The sequence below is a fragment of the Thalassophryne amazonica genome, chromosome 9 (genome assembly GCF_902500255.1).
Source record: "Thalassophryne amazonica chromosome 9, fThaAma1.1, whole genome shotgun sequence".
In the NCBI taxonomy this organism is placed as follows: Eukaryota; Metazoa; Chordata; class Actinopteri; order Batrachoidiformes; family Batrachoididae; genus Thalassophryne; species Thalassophryne amazonica.
The window spans coordinates 27,125,345-27,141,370 of record NC_047111.1 but is presented as its reverse complement, the minus strand read 5'-3'; positions in this window follow the sequence as shown (position 1 = coordinate 27,141,370).

The following is a 16,026-nucleotide window of genomic DNA, read 5'->3' as shown; positions in this document are numbered from 1 at the left end:
TTTCCTGTTCTGTCTGGTCACATTCATTACATTTGTTTATATATATATATATATATATATATATATATATATATATAGGAATGGATATAGCCATTCCTGTATTTAGGGTTTGAAACACATTCCGTCACATAGTGGCCTCTTATCCATTTCTTTGCATTCCTGTGCGAGCTTGTGACATATTAGTGAACTAAGTTGGTTTAAGGTAATGTTATAGCAACTCAACTGATACTGAAGGACTGAATGCAGTGTCCATGCTATGCTTTGAGGCTTGGTACAAGGTGCTTCCAGCTGTTACATGACTTTGTTGAACAGGTCACCATACCTCGTTTTTCTCCCGTTCATATATCTCAAAATATTGAACTCTAAGTTGACGAGGTATAAACTCTGTTTCTTCTTTGGACCAAAAGTGGGTTCTTGCTCTCTGTTGGCATGATGGTGTCTGTTGTTACCAGCACCAGTGCCACTCTAGTCATCATCTTTGCATTGTTCTTCTTCCAGGTCAAAGCCTGAGAAGGAAATTACAGATCCTGTGCAGAGAGCCTTGACCAATTTGAGTCCAGCTGCACATATACATGCAGGAGTTATTTGACATTCAGTTTGTCAGGGTTTGACCTTTTGTCTAGTTATCTGGTTTTATTTTTCTGGTCTGTTTGTTATTTTTTCTGATTCATTGGGTTTCTGTTTGATTATTCTCTTACTGGGTTTTTCTGCTTGGGTCTGTCTGTCTCTATCTCTCTTGTCTGTCTCTTGATTCTTGGTGGTGGGTGTTTCACTCTCTCTGGCCACGCCCTTGTTCTGGTGCTTTCCATGGACACCTGTTCCTAATTTGCAGCTCGTCACCTGGGGTTATATAAGCTGGGTGCATGGGTGCTTTAGTCCCTCACCAATTTGATGTGCCTTGTGCCTCTTTCCAGCTCTGTTCCTTGAGTTCCATAGTCCTGCCTGCCTCATAGTGTTCCTGTCCTAGTGTATGCCTGTTTGATCAACCATGCCTCAGCCTGATGATTTTTGTACTGCTGTGTTTTCTGGACTGCCTACTCGTGTACCGATCTCTGCTATCCTCCTCAGTAAAGGCTTTTTACAACCAGAGCTGTGCATTTGTGTCCAGCCGTTTCTGACCAACCAGCCAAATACAACTGCATCATCTGTGTGATTTTGTGTGACTTTGCAAAATTTAATGTAGTCCAATTTAAGTCAGACTGACATGTTTACATGTATTTTTAAAGTCTGGTGGCACCAAGTCAGCCTCTAAATTAACCAGCCCAGCAGAAGGCCAGACCCTAACCAGAAGTCTCTCCATTTTTCCAGTGTTACATTGGATCATGTCAGGCCTGAAAAAACAGCGAAGAGCCATTTGACAAGGGCTACGTGAAGACATTATGTTTGGTTCTGAGTGACAAAAAGGTGACTTGAGCATTTTTACTTTCTTATTCATGGCTCCATTACATGAGCATTTTACAACTGGTAAAGTAAAATGTTGGTGTGACCTGGAGTCAAACCAAGGTTGCTGTGACCACAACACAGAGTACCAACCACTATACAATCAGAGCAATCGCATCCTGTTGTCTTTAGAAACCTAGATCTAGACCTTGTCCCCAACACAATTGTAGCAATGAAATGTCGATAAAAAGTATTTGATGTTTTCTGTGTATGACTCTATTGTGACGGTCTGCCCCTTGTCTGGGTCTGTGTCATGGTTTGTTCCCTCTCTGTGTCTGCTTCCCCGCCCCTTTGATCTGCAGTCTGGCCCCTCTTTTTGATTATCTGTTTGTTATACTCTCTTTTCTGGTCTTACCTTTGTTTTCCTGTTTGATTCTATGTTCTTTTTGTGTTGGCTTTATATTAGGCCTTCCGTTTTGCTTATCTTTGCTTTAGGTATTTTATTTTGATGGTTATAGCTGGTGTTACTATCATGGATTATGCTTACCTATGCTCTTGGGCTGTCATGCCCTATCTGTCACTAATCCTTTTGTCTCCTGTCTTCCCACATCTTTGTCTCATCTGACCACACCCTCTTCCTTAACGTTCTCTGCACCTGCCTCACATCAGGCCATAATTACCCACTGTCTTTAAGCCTTGCGTGGTATGTTTGTCTCTGCCAGTTCATTGTGGTTTTTGCATTCATTCCAGCCTTTGTATTATTATCATTGCCATAGTTTCATCATTGGTAAATGGTAAATGGACTGCATTTATATAGTGCTTTTCTGCATCAGATGCGCTTTACAAATAATGCCTCACATTCACCCCGATGTGAGGGTGCTGCCACACAAGGCGCTCACTTCAGACCGAGGATCTTCTGGTCTCAAACCCAATGCCTTAACCACTAGACCATCAGCTCCCCTGAGGTGATGGTCTTCTGCCTAGCCATGTATGATTCCGCTTTGTTTTTGGGCCTTGCTCTTTTCTCAGCCTTTGAGCTTTGTCTCTCTGTGTTTTTGAACTTTGCTCGTTTTTTGGACCACACCTTCTGTCTCAGGGCTGTTTGTTACCTCTGCCTGGCTGTCTGTCAAACTGTGTGTCAAACCTTTGCCTGATTTCTACATAAAGCCTTTCTGATTACTGCTACGCCACAGTCTGTGAATCTACACTTGTGTCTGTCAGCTTTCTGTGACATGCCTCCATGTTCCATGACAGCTATATTGCCATACTGTTATTACTATTTATTTCTAGAGGAGCCTTGGTTCATGTCAGACCTTAAATCATGAAGGGCCATGTGGCAAGCATGAGTTGTTGATGTTCGGGTTGGTTCTCAGTAACAAAAAAAGTGACTTGAGCATTTGGCTTTCTTATTCAAGATGTGCTAAACGAGACCATTTTGCAATTTACAGCTTGGAAAGTAAAAGGTTGCTGTGACCTGCATTAGAACCATGGTTACTGCAACCACAACGCAGATTACTAACCACTATACGATCAGAGCCATCAACTCAACCTATCTCTTGAGACTGTTGTTGTGAAGAACCCACACCTACCACATCCTGCTGGCTTTTGATGTTGTTGTTAAGAAGTGCCTTGACCTTGTCCAAAACACAAACGTCATGATAAAATGTCGATTGGAGGAACTGAAGTGTTCTGTGTATGACACTATATTATCCTCCTGTAATTACTGTTTATTTATAGGAGGAGCCTTGGATCATGTCAGGCCTTAAAATCATGAAGGACCATTTGGCAAGGATTAGTTTGATAATTTAGTGAAAACAAAGGTGACTTGAGCATTTAGACTTAGGGTTATTGACCCAGACTGGCATTGCTGCTGCCCACTGCTAACCACGATATGATCACAGCCGCCATCTGCTGCTGATTTCCCAGACTGTTGTTACAAAGTACCCCATCCTTGTCCCCAATATAAACTTAGGGATAAAATGTGAAGAAAAAATGTCGAGCATTCTGTGTATTAATTCACAGTGCCATATGGTCGTGTAATGGATCACAGATGTTCACATGATTAATGCATATGAACCACGCATTAATTGCAAAGTTATATAGATGTGATTTGTGTCATGCTGACATCTTTTTAAAATGATAACTGCATTTATCTATATTATAATAGCCAAGTGGCCTCTGTGTATGTGTGTGTGTGGAGAGTGTATTGTTTGATGTCTTGCACCACCGTCTCTGTCATTTTGCCGCACCTACTTGCAGCAAAATGCGACAAAAAACAAAAAGCTCTGCATGTGTGCATCTAGATCACAGAGAAACTATGAACAGCTGGCATTTGCCGTTCAGTATGCTTATGTATTTTGGGTCAACATTGAATGCCGCCAAAATGGAACATTGATAGGACTAATATTTTTGGAGAAGCTAGCTAACAACACTGAACAATGGACACTGCTACCTACATTCTGGACTCACACGCCATTCCAGCAGGGGGCGGTAAATCATCTTTATATTTAAAGCATGTGTGTGTGATTTTATTTAATAAGTTCAATGTGCGCAAGTACATAATATAATTTTAAATATGTTAAAAATACATGGAGGACCCAAGAAAACAGAAACATGTATAAAATAAAATAATAATAATACTGATAACAATACTGTGTATGATAACAACAACCTAAACAATTTAAAAATACATTAGACAGTAAATTAACATTGAAAAAATGCACAATTAACAGGAAAGGTTCTAAAAACATTCTGGATTCACATGCCATTCCAATTCATTATACAAGCTTTGCTTAATTTATTACCACCCTTGACAATGGCATCTACCTATGGATCCGCCTGGGCAATGCACTAGTTTCAAAGTAAAAATCACACTGAGTGGAGATTGTCATCTGTCAACACCTTAAAGTGCTGGGATGTGCTGTAATCTGGCACAGTTATTTTATCACAGAACTCAAAGTAAGCGTTTTTCTAATGAGTTCATGGATCTGTGCACAGCATGTATGTAAAAACAAGCCCATTCTCATGCTTTTCTTTGTGCTCCCGAGTGCCACATTTTCATGACAGTATCATGAATTAATAGATCTTTTTTTTTCTTTGGTGATGTCATCACGAAATGACATGCGATTGGGTTGGTAAAACACACTGTACACAGTTCCATCACCTCATCACTCAGCACTTGTCAGGAATGCAGCCACCAAATCTCCCTGAGGTGAAGCAGTAAAGTTCAGTTTTGTATTTTTCTATGGATGTTTACTTTTATTTTGTTTAATCATTGATTTTAATCCAGTTTTGTTAGATTTACAAGTTGAGTTTGTGGTGGCCACATTATCAGTACACTTGCTTCCAAAACAAAGGTGCCCATTCAAAACCACACCCATTCTCCATGTAATGTGGAGTTGCATCACAAAGAGCATCCAGTGTAAAAACATGTGGCAAATTGATATGTAGATACATATTCTATCAGCTTGCCCTGTGCTGTGGGATGCAGTTGAAATGGATGGATGATAGAAGCTGTCTGATACAAGAAATCTGGGCTGAAAAAAGAACATTTTAAGTTGTGCATAATTTTGTTGTAAGCTACCAGTCAAACGTTTGGTACTGTAACAAATATATTACCAAAAACCAATGAATGTTGGCATATTCTTAATTTTTAAGACACTTTTCCTAATTTGGATGCCAAGACAAACATTCAACTGCCTTAGCCACTTCAGTGCTGCTGCAGACAGTTGACTATTACATTTTTGAATGGTGGTAAAGTTTATGGGTTAGCATTGGATGCCTCCAAAGCATTTGACAGGGTAGAATATTCCAGATTGTTCTCACTGCTGGTTCAGCATGGTATTAATTCAGTATACATGACATTGCTGAAATGTACCTCAATCAAAAAAAGTGTGTGAAATACAACAATAGTAAATCCGGATGGTTTTGTCCCAGTAATGGAGTCAAACAGGGAAAAGTTGTAAGCCCTACACTGTTTGCGGTGTACATTGATGGTCTGTTGAAAGATCTAGAAGATACTAGCTTGGGTGGTTATGTTGGGAACAAATATTGTGGAGTCATTGGGTATGCTGATGATGTCCTACTTTTGTCACCCTCCCAAACTGCCATGAATGCGATGATCGCAACATGTGAGAGCTATGCTGGGAGATATCTTGTAAAATTTAATGGCAGTAAGTGTCAAGCAGTTGGTTTTACCAAAGGAGACACAAACATCAAACCAAAACTTTTTGTTGAAGGACATCAGGTTACTGTAGTGAAGGACTTGGTTTAGTTGGGGTATACACTAAAAGGGAACAGAAATGACCCGCTTGTTAAATCAGTTATCTCAGACTTTAATCGAAAATTTAATGCATTTATAGGTGATCTTGGCTGCATATCTTCGGATGTTAAAGGATCCCTTTTCCAACAAGTCTATATGGTGTGTTATTTGCTCAGATGTACCACCCAGAATTTACCAGACTGTTACTTGGAGGAAGGCCATGAGGAGAATGTTCAGGTTACCTTGCAGAACACACTGTAAATTACCTCCCTATGTTACAGAAATTCTGCCACTGGAGTGTCAAGTAGATAGGAAATTTCTCAAATAGATGCATTCTGGTTTGACACACAGGAACAGTACCATCAGCTTCTTGTTTAGACGAGATGAGATCTCTGAGATTATACACTACCCTGCCACTGGATGAGCATGGCAGATCCACCATGAGTGAAAAAAAAAAATACCAAATCACTGTTACGATTATTTATGTTTTTGTAGTGAAAGGAGTGCACATTCACTGCAGTATATGAGTGAAAAGTATACCCATTCTCTCTTGTTTATCTATTTGTGGTGAAAAGAATATACTTTCACTACACTTGGATTACTATAAGGTAAACTATGTTGTGAGTTTTAGATTTTATTTGGTTGTGCACTATTGTTTTATGTAGTTTTTTCTGTTTGTTTTTTTTAATTACATTATAATTTTATTTTATTCATTGATTTCTTTTACTACTGTTATGTATTGCATTTCACTGAATAAAGATATTTATAAAATAGATGATGGAATATGTTGTAATCTGACACATACGTATGTAGGTAATGGTCAACATATTTAATAGTGTAATTCATCAACGTAGCATTTAGTTTATCATAGTACTTGATAAAATTGATAAAGTTTAATTTGACAAATCTGCTCAACTGGAGAGAGACTTTTATTTGTGCCATGAGGCAGAAAAGAAGAGGTAAGTTTGAAAACAGGCAATGAGGCCCACTGGTCCTGCTGTTTATCCCTGCATCACAAGCCGGGTGCCCATTACAGGGCATAATATAGATGAAGTGTCTTGTCAAAGCTGAAGTTGCAAGTAGAGACTGTTTGGAAACGAAGTTGCTGGCTGTCAACCATTAAGAATATATTCATTTCTGTGTTTTTCTCTTGATCACCCCTTCCTCTTTTTGCACAGTAAACTTAAGTACACAGAGAAATAGCCATATGTTTGTTGCCTTGTTGCATACCTTGAGAAAAGAAGGATTTTACATGGTGTCTTGGATAAATCAATCAGCATCTTGAATGAAAGTTGAATACTAAACATTGCAAACATCCAGGGGAGAAACCAACTCTTGCATTGCTCCCTGTCTGTTAAATCCTGAAGGATGTTGCACTTTTGGCCACACCCCAATCAGCAATATCATATCTGTGGTTCATTCTTCAGTATTGGCTCATTGATACCCAGTAAAACAATGGTTGGCAACCACAGCATAACCCAAATTAGTACAACCTTGTGCAATCACCTAGCAACCATGAATTCTTGACAATTTTTGACAATGGCACCATGTCTGTGGCCACCCACCTGCTGTGGGTGTTTACTGTAAGTGAACGGATGACATGCAATCAGTATGAAATAATACGTCATATGACTGACAAATCGGCTACCATTGCATATCTGTTGTGGTCTGTTGTTTCTGTGACCAGAGCTGTCTCTCTGCGGCTGCATGTAGTGGTACTGGAGCAGGACAACAGATTAAGTTTAATTAATTTAATATTAATACAAGTAAGTAACCCATATGGGCAAGGGACACAACTCAGTTGATATAGTGACTGTCAACCCCTAACTCATACTAAAACACAAGTGTAGGAGATAAACATTGATTTTAAGAATAAACTGTGGGTTTTATGATGAAAACATCAAATAAAACATCAAAGACAATGACTGAGAATAATCAGAATTTAATGTAAAACATTTAATGGTTTAGTGGTTCTTGAGTTTTAGGACGAGGAAGAGTTCTTTCAGGTTCTCCCTTTTTTTGCTGTGGTCTCCACAGCAGATCGATTAGGGGGAGGTGATGGTCTAGTGGTTAAGTGTTGGGCTTGACACCAGAGGATCCTCGGTTCAAATCCCAGCCTGACTGGAAAATCACTAAGGAACCCTTAGGCAAGGTCCTTAACCCCCAAGTTGCTCCCAGTGTGTAGTGAGCACTTTGTATGGCAGCAACCTGACATCGGGGTGAATGTGAGGCATTATTCTAAAGCACTGTGAGCGTCTGATGCAGATGGAAAGGCGGTATATAAATGCAGTCCATTTACCACTTCACGTGGAGGTTGAGGGTGCTGCACACTTAACTTCAACATGACCAACTGGTCAATGCAACTACTTGCAGTCAGTTGCTGGCAGCGTCACAACTGTCTACAATCACCAAGCAACCACTATTGTTGTCCTGGTTGCAAGAAGAGTGCCATCTTGTTTTTACTCTTGTGTGACTGGGACCTTAACCAGTGCAACAATTGCATGACATTTGCAAAAATAAATATATAAGGATAAAAATATCTTGACATTGATACAAGCTATTGTAAAAAAAAACAAAAAAAACTTATAAAACAAAATATGCTTGTTTGCATCTGCTGCAGCAGTTTACCGCATTATGGCTTCCACCACACTATGAAACACCTCAGGCCCTGTGACCTCATGTACAAAGCATGTGTACACACAAAAACATGGCAGACGCCGCTTCCACGTGCAGCAGCCCAGTCTCACTTTTTTTTTTCGTGCTCCCGTCACGAAATTATTCAAATTTTTGTGACAGGGCTTTTTTAAACTCACTATTATGTACCCTACTCCTACCCCCAACCCTAACCTTAACCATAAGCTAACCATACTCCTTCCCCAAACCCTAACCATAACCACCTCGACCCCCCCACATGCTTCACTTTTAATTTTGTGCAGCCATCACAGAATGAATAAGAATAAATTTAGGCTGCCGTGACGAAAATGAGGTGCTTTTCGTGACAATATCACGAACCAATAGATTAATGTATATTTCGTGCTGCTGAATCATGACATGCCGTGAGACTGAGTTGCGTGCAGATGTATCAAAAGTAACCTGAGCGTGGAAATGTGTGGTGCATCACACAAAATCCTGGCTGGTGTACGCACGTTGCTAGAGCTATTGTACCATCTCCAACATGTGCACATGATGCAGGGAACTGTTAATACTGTGAAAACAAGAAGTCATCAGAGTGTGAAAACAAAAAGTCAGAGTGATGTGCACATCAGAGACATACTGATGAACATTTAACACACCCACGTGTTTGCAATTATATGGATGGATATAAAAGCATGCACATGCACAATGGCTGCATTAGCGTTGTTAGAGCACCTTGCAAATGGTGCAATCTGACGTGAGCGTGTTTTCAGGGAACACAAGGATTTACTTTCAAATGAGGATAAGTGCCTCTGAAACCGATTTCGATTATCAAGGCCACTGTTAGTGGAGTTGTGCACTTAACTGCAGTCAGCCCAGAGCGCAATACGGTGAGGAGCCAGGAGGTTGTTGTCAGGATCAGACTAGGCGTGGCACAGAAGGTGGATGGACGCAAACACAAAACTCACAGGGACAGGTGTGATTTGGTGTGATAGTAAAAAGGCTTTATCTCAAAAAGGCAGGCAGGGATTCGGTACACAAGTAGACAGTCAGAGAGGCGGTGGTACAGGCTGCGAACAGGCTAAGGCGAGGTCCAAAAACACGCACTGGTCAAAACACAAGGCAGCAATGGTCATGGGCTGAGGCGAGAGCAAGGTCAAAGGCAGAACATGGTCAAAAACACTGCAGAGCAAAACAAAGCAAAACAAAGGCCTGGAACGTGAACTAGAAAGCACAAACAAACTGGCAGGGAGAGTAGAAAGTGAGAGGTTTAAATAACAGGTGCAGTAATTAGGAAAACAAGACACAGGTGTCAGGGAAAGTGCTGGAAGGGGCGTGGTCAGACAAGACAGAGGTGAGGCAGGTGTAGACAGGTGGGCGTGACTAAAAGAAACAGACTCAGTGACTGAAAATCAAACCCCAACCAACTGTGATAAAAACTGAAAAACTTAACGCAGAGAAGAAGACAAGAAAAGAGTGCCAACATAAGACAGTGATCAACAAGAAAATAAAGGCAGAGACCACACTAGAACGGGACCAACAAGTGGCAACAGTAAAACAGAAAATACAACTAATGACTACCCAGAAAATAAAGGATAAACAGAGCATAAAACCAATGACAAAAGTAATATGCACAGAAAAGAGATACTCAGAACAAAACCAAACAAGACTTAAGTGACTAAAATACAATGGCCAAATACATATAACTAGGGACTGAAATCATGATAAACAGAAAATTAAAGACACATTATCGAAGACCGATACACACGAGTCCAGATAATAACAAGAGCCCAGAATGGGCTGAATCATGACAGTTGTCTGTGCCCACACAGGTGCTGACCACACTGGGAATCCTGGCATCAGGGGCACTCCAGCGTGAGCTTGCTGATCGGTCAGTCAGATTCAGGGTTTTGGCGTACGCCAACTTTTAGTAGAAAGTCCACGCAAGTTGCTTGTACATGAGGCAACCAGCCCAGCACCTCCCAAAAGTCACCATCTGTTTGTCATAGCTTGGTGATATAATCCTCTTAAGAATGATCCTTGCAAACAGCTTTCCCCGCACAGAGAGCAGTGTTACACCTCTCTAGTTCTTGCATTCCAAACAATCCAGTTGCTCTCATTGTGTTCTATATAACAACACTTTATATAGCACCCCTCGGGCACATCCTGCAGTGTAATGTGATTACTTTTCATTGCTATGCTGATGACACTCAGTTGTACTGCTGGTAATCTCATACACACAACCTCTTTGTCCAGTACATCACAGAGTGTTGTGTTGTCCACGAGATGCCCTTGCTGAAGCTGATGCAGCACACTGCAGTCTACTTTTGGAATGTACTCCTTCATGATGACGTGATGGATGGATGCTGGCCCCGCATCCCGTAGCATTGGACGACGCCCTGCCAATGACTGCGTGCTCATCTCAATAATGCACTTTGTTTTGATGCTATTCTGATTTTCCTGTCTCCTGAGCTTGGTAAAAACTTTGTAAAAACCTTGTAACTATTAGAATGGCCTCTGTGTCTGGTCATCAGATGGAGTTTGTTGTGCTTGCTCTAGGGGTTGGTAAGGTTAGACATTACTTGTGTGAAGCGCCTTGACACAGCTTTGTTGTGAATTGGGACTGTAAAAATGAAATGAATTGAAATTGAAAAATTGAGCTTGGTTTGTTGATGTTGCAAGGTTTTCAGATCTTAGCAACTGTTAAATAACATGATCTGATAATCATTAACAATAATGGATAAATGTCCAAAAATATCCAAATTTTCCTTTAATGCAAACTAAAAACAGTTTGACACAACAAACATGCCAGATGAATAAACTGCAGGAATTGACCCTCAATGCACAGTACGTACAGATATACAAGTACTTCTTTTACTTGTCACAGCAGGCTGTTCTCCCAACACCATTGCACCACCAATATTTTGCTGAAATAACCTAATGGTTGAGCAACTGAAAATCCTGCAGGCAGTAGAAAATGCATGAAAAAAAGGTAAATTACCTGAATAAACATATAACTAAGATGGGCAAATATGATGACAAAGTGATAAAAGGTTAGTTATGTATTGTCTTCTGCAGAAGCATGATCCCTGAGAACATGTTGTGTGGGCCGCTGAAGAGGAGGTACTGCTGGCCCCACCACCACCAGAGGGCGCCCTGCCTGGAGTGCGGGCTCCAGGCACCAGAGGGCGCTGCCGCATCATGGGAGTAGCCTGGGTGACAGCTGTCACCCATCACCAGACCACAGCTGTTCTACTCAGCACCGAGGTATATCAGGAGGACGGCGTCTCCACCTCAGTGCCGAGATATCGCCTAAGACCAAGGTAGTATTCTCTGCAGTTATACATTGCATCATCAGCTAAGACTGTTTAAAACCTTTTTCAGGACTGGTGACTACTGAAAACCTCATTCTTTGGATAAGTACTCACCTTCCTGCTATACTTTGCCAAGAGGTGGAGGCGGCTTCTCCCCTCTCTGTTACTGGGTGCGTCCATCCACTCCTGTGTGTTGTTGCTCTCTCCTGCCAGCAGTACCGGATCCGACGAGCGGAGGCAGTGGCCACCTGGGAATTCGGGGACTTGGCGGTTCCAGTATTTCCAGGGTTCGGTGGCAGAGGAGATCTGGGTGGTTCCGGTTCGACTGAGACAGACGTCTCCTACCTTTGAGCCTGCCCACACGACACCAGCGGATTCGACCCCAAATTGTGTTTGTTGTATACTCGTGCTTGTTTCAGTAGTAAATCTTGTTATTTACTCTCTCCATTGTCCGTTCATTGCGCCCCCCTGTTGTGGGTCCGTGTTCCTACACTTTCACAACAGGATATCTCGGCCAGCGTCATGGATCCCGAGGGGCGTCAACCGGCTGTTGAACGGCCAATGGAAGACCAAGGCGCGGCGGAGGCTTCGGGAGGGGTAATCGGTGACTTGCAGCGGATCCTCACCGCTTTCACCTCTCGGATCGACTTAATGACCGGCAGCACGTTCTCCTAAACCGCAGGGTGGAGGCTCTCGCCGCACAAGTGGAGGCGCGCCCTTTGGGCGCCGCTGCGGCTCTCCCTCCCGAGGACCCTGCGTGCGAAAGTAACGTTCCACTGGTCGTTCAACGGTCCCTCCCTCCGTCCCCAGAAGCATACATAAGCCCTCCAGAACCGTACGGAGGCTGTGTGGAGACGTGCGCGGACTTTCTTATGCAGTGTTCGCTCGTCTTCGCTCAGCGTCCCGTGATGTACGCGACTGATGCTAGCAAAGTAGCTTATGTGATAAATCTGCTTCGCGGGGAGGCACGCGCTTGGGCTACAGCGCTCTGGGAGCAGAACTCACGGCTCCTTCATACATACGATGGGTTTGTACGGGAGCTCAGAACGGTGTTCGATCATCCCAACAGAGGAGAGTCCGCTTCAACCGCACTACTGTCCATACGACAGGGACGTCGGAGCGCAGCTGCCTATGCAGTCGCCTTCCGCATCGCGGCGGCGAGATCCGGCTGGAATAGCACTGCCCTCCGCGCTGCCTTTGTAAACGGACTGTCTCTGGTCCTAAAGAGCACCTGGTGGCTAAGGACGAACCGCGGGATTTAGATGGGCTCATCGATCTAGTCATACGACTCGACAACCGGTGGCTGATGACACTTGGCTGTTGTGGGCGTACTCGATCCAGGCCAGGTGGGTACTCCAGGCCGTCGGGTGCGCGGCTGTCACACAGCGAAGTGTCTGCTCCAGTTCTTGATTCGCCCGCTCTGCCTGCCCGTTGGTCTGGGGGTGGTACCCAGACGAGAGGCTGACCGTGGCCCCCAGGTCCCGGCAGAAGCTCCTCCAGCCATGTGAGGTGAACTGGGGACCGCGATCGGAGACGATGTCTGATGGTATGCCATGCAGACGGACGACGTGGTGGACCAGGAGGTCCGCTGTCTCCTGGGCCGTAGGGAGCTTCGGGAGGGCCACGAAGTGGGCCGCCTTGGAGAAACGGTCCACTATCGTGAAGACGACGGTGTTTCCCTTCCTGGGACGGCGGGAGACCCGTGACGAAGTCCAGGCCGATGTGGGACCAGGGGCGATGAGGCACGGGCAATGGCTGTAGCTGCCCTGAGGTCTTCCTATGGTCGGCCTTTGCCCCTGGCGCAGGTGGTTACAGGCCTGGACGTAGCCCGGACGTCGGTCTCCAGGGATGCCCACCAGAAGCGTTGCCGGACGACTGCCACGGTCCTTCGCACCCCTGGGTGACAGGAGAGCTTAGAACCGTGACAGAAGTCCAGGACTGCAGCTCTAGCCTCTGGTGGGACGTATAGTCTGTTTTTTGGTCCGTTTCCGGGGTCCGGGACACGGAGTCAGGGCCTCCCGGACGGTCTTCTCCACGTCCCAGGTGAGGGCGGCCACGGATAGCGTGACTCCGGGATGATGGGATCCGGGGGATCCGACGGTTCCGTTTTGACCTCATCTTCGTGCACCCGGGACAATGCATCCGATCTCTGATTCTTGGTCCCGGGACGGTAGGTAATCCGGAAGTCAAAACGGCCAAAGAACAGTGACCAGCGGGCTTGCCTGGGGTTCAGACGCTTGGCGGTTCTGATGTACTCCAGGTTCCGATGGTCAGTGAAAACCGTGAATGGCACGGCTGTTCCCTCCAACAGATGTCTCCACTCTTCGAGGGCCTCTTTCACAGCAAGGAGTTTCCCGATTGCCGACGTCGTAATTCCGTTCAGCGGGGTCAACCTGCGAGAAAAATAGGCACACGGGTGAAGGACCTTATCGGTCTTCCCGCTCTGGGAGAGCACCGCTCCTATCCCTGAGTCCCGAGGCATCCACTTCAACCACTAACTGGCGGCTAGGATCGGGCCTGCACCAGAACTGGTGCAGACGAGAAGCGCGTTTCAACTCCTTGAACGCGGCCTCAGCACCGGTCCGACCAGTGAAGGGAACTTTGGAGAGGTCAGGGCTGTCAGGGGGCTAACTACCTGACTGTAGCCCTTAATGAACCTCCTATAAAAATTAGCAAAACCGAGGAACTGTTGCAGCTTCCTACGGCTTGTAGGTTGGGGCCAATCTCTCACCGCCATTGTGCATGCACATGCACAATGGCTGCATTAGCGTTGTTAGAGCACCTTGCAAATGGTGCAATCTGACGTGAGCGTGTTTTCAGGGAACACAAGGATTTACTTTCAAATGAGGATAAGTGCCTCTGAAACCGATTTCGATTATCAAGGCCACTGTTAGTGGAGTTGTGCACTTAACTGCAGTCAGCCCAGAGCGCAATACGGTGAGGAGCCAGGAGGTTGTTGTCAGGATCAGACTAGGCGTGGCACAGAAGGTGGATGGACGCAAACACAAAACTCACAGGGACAGGTGTGATTTGGTGTGATAGTAAAAAGGCTTTATCTCAAAAAGGCAGGCAGGGATTCGGTACACAAGTAGACAGTCAGAGAGGCGGTGGTACAGGCTGCGAACAGGCTAAGGCGAGGTCCAAAAACACGCACTGGTCAAAACACAAGGCAGCAATGGTCATGGGCTGAGGCGAGAGCAAGGTCAAAGGCAGAACATGGTCAAAAACACTGCAGAGCAAAACAAAGCAAAACAAAGGCCTGGAACGTGAACTAGAAAGCACAAACAAACTGGCAGGGAGAGTAGAAAGTGAGAGGTTTAAATAACAGGTGCAGTAATTAGGAAAACAAGACACAGGTGTCAGGGAAAGTGCTGGAAGGGGCGTGGTCAGACAAGACAGAGGTGAGGCAGGTGTAGACAGGTGGGCGTGACTAAAAGAAACAGACTCAGTGACTGAAAATCAAACCCCAACCAACTGTGATAAAGCAGCGTTTCTGGATGTTGTTGATATATGACTTTCACTTTGCATGGTAGCGTTTTAACTTGCACTTGTAGATGTAGCAACGAAGTGTGTTAACTGACAATGGTTTTCTGAAGTGTTCCGGAGCCCATGTGGTAAGATCCTTTACACAGTGATGTTGGTTTTTAATGCAGTGCCACCTGAGGGATAGAAGGTCACGGACATTCAGTGTTGGTTTTCGGCCTTGCCGCTTACGTGTTGAAAGTTCTCCAGATTCTCTGATCTTCTGATTATGGACTGTAGATGATGGAATCCCTAAATTCCTTGCAATTGAACATTGATAAACATTGTTCTTAAAGTGTTTGACTATTTTTTCACAGTTGTTCACAAAGTGGTGATCCTCACCCCATCTTTGCTTGTGAATGGCTGAGCCTTTTGGTGATGCTCCTTTTATACCCAGTCATGACACTCACCTGTTTCCAATTAGGTGTTCTTTGAGCATTCATCAACTTTCCCAGTCTTTTGTTGCCCCGTCCCAACTTGTTGAAATGTGTTGCAGGCATCCATTTCAAAATGAGCAAATATTTGCACAAAAACAACAAAGTCTCTCAGTTTGAACATTAAATATCTTGTCTTTGTGGTGTATTCAATTGAATATAGGTTGAAGAGGATTTGCAAATCATTGTATTCTGTTTTTATTATATTTTACACAATGTCCCCAACTTCATTGAAATTGGGGTTGTACATTCAGTCATTTTCAATGTCTCATTCGCTCTGTCACACACACACACCACACACACACACACACACACACACACACACACACACACCACACACACACACACACACACACACACACACACACACACACACTGTACGTGTGGTGGTGCGGGCTGTAGTTAGCCATGGACAGGTGCTGCTGGATAGCAAAAGAGCATGACTTGTAGTTGTAGATTTCCACAAAATACCAGTTTATTA